Below are 11,253 nucleotides of genomic sequence, written 5' to 3'. Positions count from 1 at the left end.
GCCCTTGGGCTGTCGTCCCTCGGTCCCCTCCGGGACGTCAGCGCTAGGGAGTGCCAACAAGCCGCAGCTAAGCCCCCAAACCTGCCCTGTGCCAGGCCCGGGGCGGGTGCTGGGGGCAGTTCAGTGAACAGAATAGGAGCTGTCCAGACCGCCTGGGAGCTTGCAGTCTAAAATGGAGTGGCATAAATAAAGAGGATGTCTCAGGAAACAAGCTCAGGGTGGCTTCTCTTTTTGAGGCCTGTGCTCCTCGTCGGAAGAACACAACAAAAAAAATTGAGCAAGTTTCCGCTGAGACTCCTCACAGGGTTCTTCCTGTTAGGGTGCCCGCTTCCTGGGCAGATGGTAGCTAGAAAATTTCCCTAACAAAGCTCCCATTTTTGTGTCCCTGCTGGGTGGGTTTCGTTTAACCGAGGCGGAGTGACATTTGAGAGCTAGTGAGCATCTATTAAGGGGCTTGCTTATCTCAAAGTATTTTGCAGTTCTAAGAGTCCCTAGACAGTTCTCCACTGTGAGTGTGTAGAGCAAAGAGAACCAGTCTGAGCCCTAGGAAACGATTTTAAGGGACGGAGGGAAAGAGCCTGAGAAGGAATGATCGGAAGGCGAGGAGAACCAAGAGTATGGTGTCAGAGAAAGCTGGTGGGAGAAGGGTTTAAATGAAGGAAAAGCTGGCAGTGCCAAATGCAGGGAAGGGGTCAGGTATCCTTAGTACTGAAAGGGTCAAGAGGATTCTGTGTTCTGACAAGGACTCACTGAATAAAAGGGAAAGCCAGAAATCAAATTTGGGAGGACAAGGTTGGACGGTTATGGGCATAAACTCAATAGCATGTGGAAGACCGGAACTCTTGTATATTGTTAGGTGAAAGGAAGACCCTGTAATTTAGTAATCTGATATCCTTAGAAACTTGTGCCCCCTACTTAGGATAAATTGAATTGCCATAGAGATTGTACCACAGGTCTTCAAAAAGTGAAGTTGAAAATACATAAATCCTCACGGAGATCATGCCACCCTTCAAGAAGTGAAGAAATGGAGTTGAAAAGATAATTGGAAAATTGGAAATGAAAATTCTTTATGCTATAGAATGAAATGGACAATATTGGGGCGCCTGGGTGGCTCAGTCATTAAGCATCTGCATTTGGCTCGGGCCCTGGTCCCAGGGTTCTGGGATTGAGCCCCGCGTCGGGCTCCCTGCTCAGGGGGAAGCCGGCTTCTCCCTCTCCCACTCCCCCTGCTTGTGTTCCCTCTCTTGCTGTGTCTCTTTCTGTCAAATAAAATCTTTAACAAACAAACAAAAAAAAAGAAAGAAATGGACAATATTATTGTTGTCTGGAATAGCCAACATTTCTGTATCTACAACTTTAAATCTTGCCCATCCTTCCAGGTCCATCTCTAAGGTGCTGTCCCAGACTAGATCTGTTCCCAGCCATTACCCTGCTCTTGATTGCACACCAGTTAGAGATGAGGTCCTGAAACAAGTAGCCACAGCATACTGTTATGCCTGGAGCCACCAAGATATGCCAACCAATTTTGCCCAAAACATGAAATTTACTGGTTCTACAACTGATTACCCATACTGGATCAGGGACATCTATCAGATGGGGTGTCAAACTGAGTGGACTGGGACATTTTGCAAGGTAAAGTGGGGCTCAGCTTGCTGCATATGTAGAGGCATAAACTGAAGCTGGCCCCAAAGAAAACTTGCTTTTTTTTCCCTTTGTGCTGAGAAACGTTTGTCTCAAGAGGATATAAGAGAATATGGTCAAGACCGTGCACAATTCTGATCAAACAGCAATACAACGTTACAAGGCAGCCCATTGAAGGAGTACCTAGGTGGCTTAGTCAGTTGGGCATCTGACTCTTGATTTCTGCTCAGGTCATGATCTCAGGGTAGTGGGATCCAGCCCCTCATAGGGTTCCACGCTCCGCCTGATTGTGTGCTCTCTCTCTCTCAAATAAAATCTTAAAAAAAAAAAAAAAGGCAGCCAAATGGAAAGGCACCCAGAGGCATCTATAGACATCACAGAAAAGTGTTCCCGAATAGCAGAGTCTGCTTTGTAGTTGCTGCTATCTTGTTTAAATGTCATTTTGAGTATTTAATCTTAAGTGTGGGGTCGCTGGGTGGCTCAGTAGGTTAAGCTTCTGCCTTTAGCTCAGGTCATGATCCCAGGGTCCTGGGATGGAGTCCCACATTGGGCTCCCTGCTCAGTGAGGAGTCTGCGTCTCCCTCTGCCCTTCTGCCCCCCAACTCGTGTGCGTGCACGCTCTCTCAAAAATAAATAAATAAATAAATAAATAAAATCTTAAAAAAAAAAGAAAATCTTAGTTTTGAAGAGCAAGCAGAGGAATATTCTTATATAGTCTAGCACAGATATGAGAGCAGAGTTTCAGAGAAAAAGTCTCAATTGTCAAGTAAATGAATTTTAACAAAAGCTTATCGTCTCTATAGAGAAACATTTACAAAGGCATAAACAATCCTGTACAGAGTTATAACCTCTGTTTTAAGTTGCCTATTACTGATAATTACCAATCTGTATTCAATTAGATTTTTCATTTGTGTTTAGCTATCAATTAAATATCCATTATGTGCTAACCACTGTATATCCATGGTCGCCTCATTTAATAATCTAAACAACCCTGTAAAGTGATCAATCTTTGGTTACTTGCTCTAGGTCACAGTTAACAAGTACCAGAACCAAGATTCAGTCTTAGACCTTGCTTGCTCCAAAGTACTTGTGTTTAACTATTCACTATGAGTGCTTCAACTCATAGAACAAAGTACCTAACAACTTACTTTTTCCTTAGTCGTTATGGAAAATATGCCGAGTCCATCTTTCAGCAACACCGAAGGAGTTTGTCTTAAAACAAAAACAAAAACAAAAACCAACAACTCTCCATGGTGATATATCACCAGGGGCTGCTCATGATGGAACAATGGGTCAGATTATCTCCAGCACGTCCAGGTCATCAAAGGCCTCAGCATGCCTCATTCATTGTTCAACAGCAAGTCACAAAGGACTCCATGCATCCCACACTGCCGAAGATGGATGACATCCCCCGTTCTGTGTTTCCTGACACTGGTTGTGAGGGGGTTCACACAGCACAGGATTATTAAGCAGTATTCAGTCCCACCAGACAGTGCTAGAAGAGTTCCCTGATACACAAAGCACCTTGTCATGTATATGTGAGGAGGAGAGTAAAAGGGTGCTGGAAGGGATTTAATTCAGAGGTTCCGGAGGGAATAGGATGGGCTGGTCTTTCCAATTTTCTTGTGAATTTCCAATGAAAGGGCTTTAGAGCCAGGTTAATAAATTACTTTCTCAACCCCCACTTACCAATAGTCTCAACTGTCACCCATCCAGCGAAACCATTGCAGGGAAAATATATTTACCTAAATCCTAAATCTCTTGTGCACGTTGTAGATGCCTACATAAAAGTATGGAAATATGTCATATATATTTGTCTTCAAATCTTCTGGGGTTAACCCTTTCTTTTATAATTTGTATAATTGTCAAGTTCCTATGTCATGTACTTATGCCACACACTGATCTAGGTGCTGAGGATACAACAGTACACAAGACAAAGTACCTGCCCTCATAGAGCTTAGATTCCAGTGGGGGAGAGAGAAAGAGAATAGAATGAAATATTTCAACTTTTTAAAAAGATTTGTTTATTTATTTTAAAGAGAGAGAGGTGCAGGGGGAGGGGCAGAGGGAGAGGGAGAGAGAATCTTCAAGTAGACTCCCTGCTGACAGTGGAGCCTGATGCAGGGCTTGATCGCACAACCCTGAAATCATGACCTGAGCCAAAACCAAGAGTTGAACGCTTGACCGACTGAGCCACCCTGGTGCCCCAAAACACTCCAACTTTTTATATATGCTATGAAGGAAACAAACTGGGGACTAAAAGCATAACTGAGGAGGGTCATCTTTAAGTAGAATAATAAGAGAAGGACTCTCGGCAGATAAGGATAAGCGGGGCTAAAGGGAAAGAAGAAGGTGGTCGTGGGAACCGTGGAACAGAGACCCACAGGAAGTCTCTTTTAACCCCATTAAGGCAACGTGTGTGATGGTACTCTTTGACATTTTGTGATAGGAAGAAAAGATTACAATGTAGATGTTCATCACTAGGGAAGTGGGTAAATAAAATGGATGCACCGTTGATCCTTGAGGGGTGCAGGGGTTAGGGGTGCTAACCCCCCTGCACATTTGAAAATCTGAAAATCTATATATACATATAGAAAAGGGGATGATAGCAATCACCACAAAAATTAGAAAAATTGAGTTTGAATATCTCAAAGCTGCATTCGTGCATCTGCCACCCACAAGCCTGAACTAATAACAAATTGTAATTGGAGTTGATCTAGCCAAAAGATTGTGAATTCACCATAAGTTGAATTTGTTATCTGATGCAAAAAAAAGGTGAACTTCCTGTTTGGTTCCAAGGGAGATCTGTCCCCAAACACAGCCTACATTTTTGGGAGCTTATAGGTATTGGCTCCTATATATAGGAGCTTTGCACATAGGTATTGGTGGGTTTCAGAAGGAGAGGTGTTTAGGAACTGAAGGACTTTCAAAGGTGCTAGTGTGGTTATACTGGAGTAAGGCTGCAATGGTTGTTTTTTCTTGTAATATTTTTGTCTGGCTTTGCTATTAGGGTAATTCTGGCCTAATAGCCAGAAAGCATTCCCTCCTCCTCTATTTCCTAGAAAAGTTTGCAAAGGAATTATTTCCGCAAGTGTTTGCTAAAATGTACCAGTGAAGCCATCTGGGCCTTAGCTTTTCTTTGTAGAAAGGTTTTTTAAATCATTAATTTCATTTCCTTACTTTTTGTAGGTCTATTTTGATTATCCTGTTCTTCCTGGGTCAGTTTCAGTACTTTATGTCTTTCTAGGAATTTTCCCATTTCATCTCAGTTTAATTTGTTGGCATAAAATTGTTCACTGTATTTTTTTTTTCATAATTCTTTTAATTTTTCTAGGGCTAATGGTGTCATCCTTTCATTCCTGATTTTGGTGATGTGTTTCCTCTCTCTCTCTCTGTTGGTCTAGTTAAGGTTTGATAATTTTGTTTCTCCTTTCAGAGAACCAACTTTTGGTTTAATTTATTTTCTCTATTATTTTTCTATTTTCTATTTCATTAATTCCCACTCTAGTATGTGATCTTCCTATTTTCCACTTATATCACGTTCAATAATTTAAGCTTTTGTCTTCAGAATCTAGATACAGAAGAGAAAATCTTAAATTATTGATTTGTGATCTTTCTTCTTTGCTAATATATGTGCTTAAAGCTATACCTTTCCCTCTAAGTACTGCTTTAGCTACATCCCATAAAGATTGATATATTGTGATTTCCTTTTCTTTCAGTTCTAAAGACTTTCTAATTTAACTTGTGATTTCTTCTTTGGCTCATGGGTTATTTAGAAATGTGTTGTTTAATTTACAAATGTTTATGGATTTTCCATTTTTTTAAAAGATTTTATTTATTTATTTGACAGAGAGAGACACAGCGAGAGAGGGAACACAAACAAGGGGAATGGGAGAGGGAGAAACAGGCTTTCTGCTGAGCAGAGAGCCCGATGCGGGGCTCGATCCCAGGACTCTGGGATCATGACCTGAGCCGAAGGCAGACGCTTAATGACTGAGCCTCCCAGGTGCCCCGGATTTTCCATTTTTTGAAAATTGTTGATTTCTAATTTCATTCCCTTATGGTCAGAGAATATACTTTATATGATTTCAATTATTTTAAATTTATTGAGACTAGTTTTATGGCCAAGCATAAATTAGATACTAATAGATCATGGTCTATCATAGAGAATGTTTCTTGTGCAATTGAAAAAAATGTATATTACCCTGCTGTTGATTGGAAATTTCTATAAGTGCCAATCAAGTCAAGCAGACTGATAGTACTGAAGTCTCCCTTCAACTCATTCATTTTTTGTATCATATATTTTAGGCTCTCTTGATAGATGTATCTATGTTTATGATTGTCTTATCTTCCTGATGAATGATCTCTTTTTTAATATTATAAAATGTTTCTTTTTGTCCCTAGTAACCTTTTCCCCCTTAATTTTGTTTGACATTAGTATAGCCACTGTAGTTCTCTTTTGGTAACTATTTACATTGTCTATCTTTTTCCATCCTTTTAGTTTTGACCTATTTGTATATTTGACTTTCGTGTGTCTCTTATAGACAGCACCTGGTTAGATTGTGCTTTTTTGAAACCCAGTCTGGCAATTTCTGCCTTTTTATTGGAGTGTTTAATCCATTGGATTTACATCTGTCATTTTGTCATTTGTTTTCTCTATATAGCTTTTTTGTGGCTTTGTCCTCTAATTGCCTTCTTTTGTGTTAAATAGATGTTTTCAAGTGTACCATTTTTCTTTTTTGTTAAAAAAATCTATATATTTGGGAACTGGAGGGTATTATGCTAAGCAAAATAAGTCAATCAGAGAAAGACAATTATCATATGGTTTCATTCATGTGTGGAATTTAAGAAACAAAACAGAGGATCATAGGGATCATAGAGAAGGGAGAGAAAAATAAAATAAGACAAAAACAGAGAGGGAGACAAACCATAAAAGACTCTTAACTATAGGAAACAAACTGAGGGTTGCTGGAGGGGAGAGGGGTGGGGGGATGGGGTAACTGAGTGATGGGCATTAAGGAGGGCACGTGATGTAATGAGCACTGAGTGTTATATGCAACTGATGAATAACTGAACTCTACCTTTGACACTAACGATACACTATATGTTAGTTAATTGAATTTAAATAAAAAAACTTTTAAAAAGGAAAAAAGAAAAAAGAAATAGTTCAATGTAGTTAAGCAACCACTAATGTTCAATAATTAACGTCTAGACTTTATAAAAAATGTTATTTTGTTCCAGTGTAAAGAAATAGCTGTTAAAATAACTCAAGTAAAAAATGAGTTATTATATAGTACTGTTCCAAATAAATGATTTTTATAATAAAAAAGCTATATGTTTGGAGTTCTTTTTAATGGATGCTCTGGGGAAAACAATATGCATTTTAACTTAAAAAACAATTTCAGATGAATATTAACTTAATTCCAATGGTATACAGAAACTACTGAAATATAGTTTTCTTCCTACCTCCTCTGTAGTATTGTCATGCAAATTCCATCCTTATACATTATAAGCCTAACAATACCTTTATAATTATGGCTTTATACAGTTGTCTTTTAAATTATTTGAGATGAAGCGGCGCCTGGGTGGCTCAGTCGTTAAGCGTCTGCCTTCGGCTCAGGTCATGATCTCAGGGTCCTGGGATCGAGCCCCGCATCGAGCCCCGCATCGAGCCCCCCGCATCGAGCCCCCCGCATCGAGCCCCGCATCGGGCTCCTTGCTCAGTGGGAAGCCTGCTTCTCCCTCTTCCCCTCCCCCTGCTTGTGTTCCCTCTCTCTCTCTCTCTGTCAGATAAATAAATAAAATCTTTAAAAAAATGATATCTGCAAGAACATAGTAAAATTCTTATAAAAAATGAATAAATTATTTGAGATGAAAAGAGTATACATCATATCAATAGAATATAGAACAAAGTAAAGAACAAAACACTCATGATCATTTCAGTGGACAAGCATTTGACAAAATCCAACATGATGAAAACACTCACAAACTCTGAATAGAAGGAAACATCCTCAACCTGATAAAGATCATCCATGAAAACCCATAGTTAACATCATACTTAATGGTGAGTGATTGGTTGCTTTCCCTCTAAGATCAGGAACAAGACAAGGATGTCTACTCTCATCATTGCTATTCAACACTGTACTAAATGTTCTAGCCAGGGCAATTTAGGCAAGAAAAAGATATAAAAGGCATCGATATTGAAAAGGAAGAAGCAAAACTATATTCACAGGAGACATGAGATTGTATACAGAAAATCCCAAGGAATCCATTAAAGCATTGTTAGAACTGATAAATGAATTCAGCAAGGTTGCAGGATATAAGAGGCATAACTTAGAGATATTGTCAGTTCAGTTCCAGACCACTGCAATTAAGAGTCAAATGATTTTTTTTGTTTCCCAGTTTATACAAAAGTCATGTTTATACTATACTGTAGTCTATGAAGATGCAAAAGCATGATGTCCCAAAAAACAATGTATATAACTTCATTTAAAAATACTTCAGTGCTAAAGATTGCTAACCATTGTCTGAGCTCTCAATGAGTAATAATCTTTTTGCAGGTGGAGGGTCTTTCCTCAGTGTTGAGGGCTGTTGACTGATCAGGGTGGTGGTTGCTGAAGGTTGGGATGGCTGTGGCAATTTCTCAAAATAAGACAACAATGAAGTTTGCCTCATTGATCGACTCTTCCTTTCATGGATGATTTCTCTTTAGCATGAGATGCTGTTTGATAGCATTTTACCCACGGTAGAACTTCTTTCAAAATTGGAGTCAATCCTCCTAAACCTTTCTGCTGCTTTATCAACTAAGTTTATGTAATATTCTAAGTCCTTTGTTGTCATTTCAACAGTCTTCACCAGGAATAGATTCCATCTCAAGAAACCACCTTGCTCATCCATAAGAAGCAACTCCTCATCTGTTAAAAGTTTTACCATGAGATTGTAGAAATTCAGTCACATCTTTGGGCTCCACTTCTAATTCTAGTTCTCCTGCTATTTCCACATCTGCAGTTACTTCTTCCACTGAGGTCTAGAACACTTCAAAGACATCCACATGGGTTGGAATCCACTTCTTCCAAACTCCTGTAAATGCAGATATTTTGACCTCTTCTTATGAATCACAAATGTCCTCAATGGCGTCTAGACTGGTGAATCCTTTCCAGAAGGTTTTCATTTTATTTGGCCCAAATCCATCAGAGGAATCACAATCCATGGCAGTGGTAGCCTTGTGAAAGGTATTTCCTAAATAATAAGACTTAAAACTCAAAATTACTCCTTAATTCATGGGCTGCAGAATGGGTGTTGTGTTAGCAGGCATGAAAACGATATCCATCTCGTTGTACTTCTTCATTAGAGCTCTTGGGTGACCAGGAGCATCATCACTGAGCAGTAATATTTTGAAAGGAATCTTTTTCTGAGTAGTAGGTCTCAACAGTGGGCTTAACATATTCAGGAAACCATGTTGTAAGTAGGTGTGCTGTCATCCAAGCTTTGTTGTTCCATTTGTAGAGCCCGGGTAGAGTAGATTTAGCAGAATTCTTCAGGGCCCTAGGATTTTCAGAAATGGTAAATGAGCACTGACTTCAACTTAAAGTCACCTGCTGCCTTAGCCTCTAACAAAAGTCAGCCTGTCCTTTGAAGCCAGGTACCGACTTCTCCTCTCTAGCTGTGAAAAGTCCTGGATGGCATCTTCTTCCTATAGAAGGCAATTTCATTCACATTGAAAATCTGTTGTTTAGTGTAACTACATTTACTAATGATCTTAGCTAGATCTCCTGGAGTCAGAACTTGCTGCGGTCAGAACACACACAACATTTATCAAATAAGTTTGCCACCTTATATGAGTATGGTTCACGGTGTCCCAGAGCAATCACAATAATGCTATTGAAGATCACTGATCACAGATCCCCATAAGAAATATAATAATGAAAAAGTTCAAAATATTGTAAGAATTACCAAAAATGTGATGCACAGACACAAAGTGACAAAATGCTGCTGGAAAGATAATGTTGATAGACTTGCTCAGTGCACGGTTGCCACAACCTTCAATTTGTAAAAAAAAAAAAAATGCAATATCACTGAAGTGCCATAAGATGAGGTATGCCTATACAAAAAAAAAAAATCATTGCCAAAACCAATGTTAAGGAGCTTCTTCCTATATTTTCTTCTGGGAGTTTCATGGTCTCAGGTCTTACCTATATGTCTTTAATATATTTTGGGTGAATTTCTATGAGGATAAGATTAATTTTCTGCATTTTCTGCATTACATTTTTCTGCATGGGGCTATCCAGTTTTCTCAACATCATTTGCTGAGGAGACTATTCTTTCTCCATTGAGTGCTCATGCTTCCCTTGTCAAATACTAGCAGACTGTCTATGAGGGGTTTATTCCTGGGCTGTCTAGTCTGCTTCATTAGGCTCTGTGTCTGTTTTCATGCCAGTGCCATACTGGTTTAATTACTATAGCTTTGCAGGATAGTTTGAAATCAGGACATGTGATATCATTCTGGCTTTGTTCTTTCTCAGGATTGCGTTGGATATTTGGGGTCTTTTCAGGTTCCATACAAATTTTAAGATTGTTTTTTCCATTTCTGTGAAAACTATCGTTGGAATTTTGGTAGGGATTGCACTGAATCTATAGATGTCTTTGGGTATATGGACATTTTAACAATATCAATTCTTCTGATCCCTGGACACAGGAGATCTTTCCATTGGTTTGTGTCTTCTTCAATTTCTTTCACCAATGTCTTATAGTTTTCATTGTACAGCTCATTTACTTCTAAATTTATTCCTAAGCATTTTATTCTTTTTGATGCTTTTGTAAACATAGTAGTTTCTTTTATTTCTTTTTTAGGTGTTTCATTGTTAGTGCATAGAAACACAACTGATGTCTATATGTTGACTTTATATCTTGCAGCTTGACTAACTCTTTTTGATTAATTCCAACAGTTTTTAAAAATATTTTATTTATTTATTCGACAGAGAGAGCGAGAGAGGGGCCACAAACAAGGGGAATGGGAGAGGGAGAAGCAGGCTCTCTGCTCAGAGAGCCTGATGCGGGGCTCAATTCCAGGACCCTGGGATCATGACCTGAACCAAAGGCAGACACTTAATGAATGAGCCACCCAGGCGCCCCCCAACAGTTTTTTTGATGAGTCTTTAGGATTTTCTACATATAAGATCATGTTATCTACAAGTGGAGACTATTTTATTGCTTCCATTCCAATTTGGATGCCTTTTATTTCTTTGTCTTGCCTGATTTCTGTGGCTAGAACTTCCAGTACTATACTGAATTAGAATGGTAAGAGTGGGCATCCTTGTCTTGTTCCTAATCTTAGAGGAAAGATTTTACTCTCTGTCAAGTATGATGTTACCTGTGAGTTTGTTGTATATGACCTTTTATTATGCTGAGGTATGGTCCTTCTACATCCAATTTGTTGAGAGTTTCAGCATGAAATGATGTTGCATTTTGTCAAATGCCTTTTCTGAATCTATTGAAATGATCATAAGATTTTTATCTTCATTCTCTTAATGTGGTGTATTTGCATATGTTGAACCATCCTTGCATCTCAGGCATAAATCCCATGTGATCAAAGTGTATAATTCTTTTATCGTG

The sequence above is a fragment of the Eumetopias jubatus genome, unplaced genomic scaffold, assembly GCF_037043125.1.
Source record: "Eumetopias jubatus isolate StellerSeaLion01/CBP00866 unplaced genomic scaffold, mEumJub1_p1.0 scaffold_5, whole genome shotgun sequence".
NCBI classification, from domain to species: domain Eukaryota; kingdom Metazoa; phylum Chordata; class Mammalia; order Carnivora; family Otariidae; genus Eumetopias; species Eumetopias jubatus.
This window is presented reverse-complemented; position numbering follows the sequence as displayed.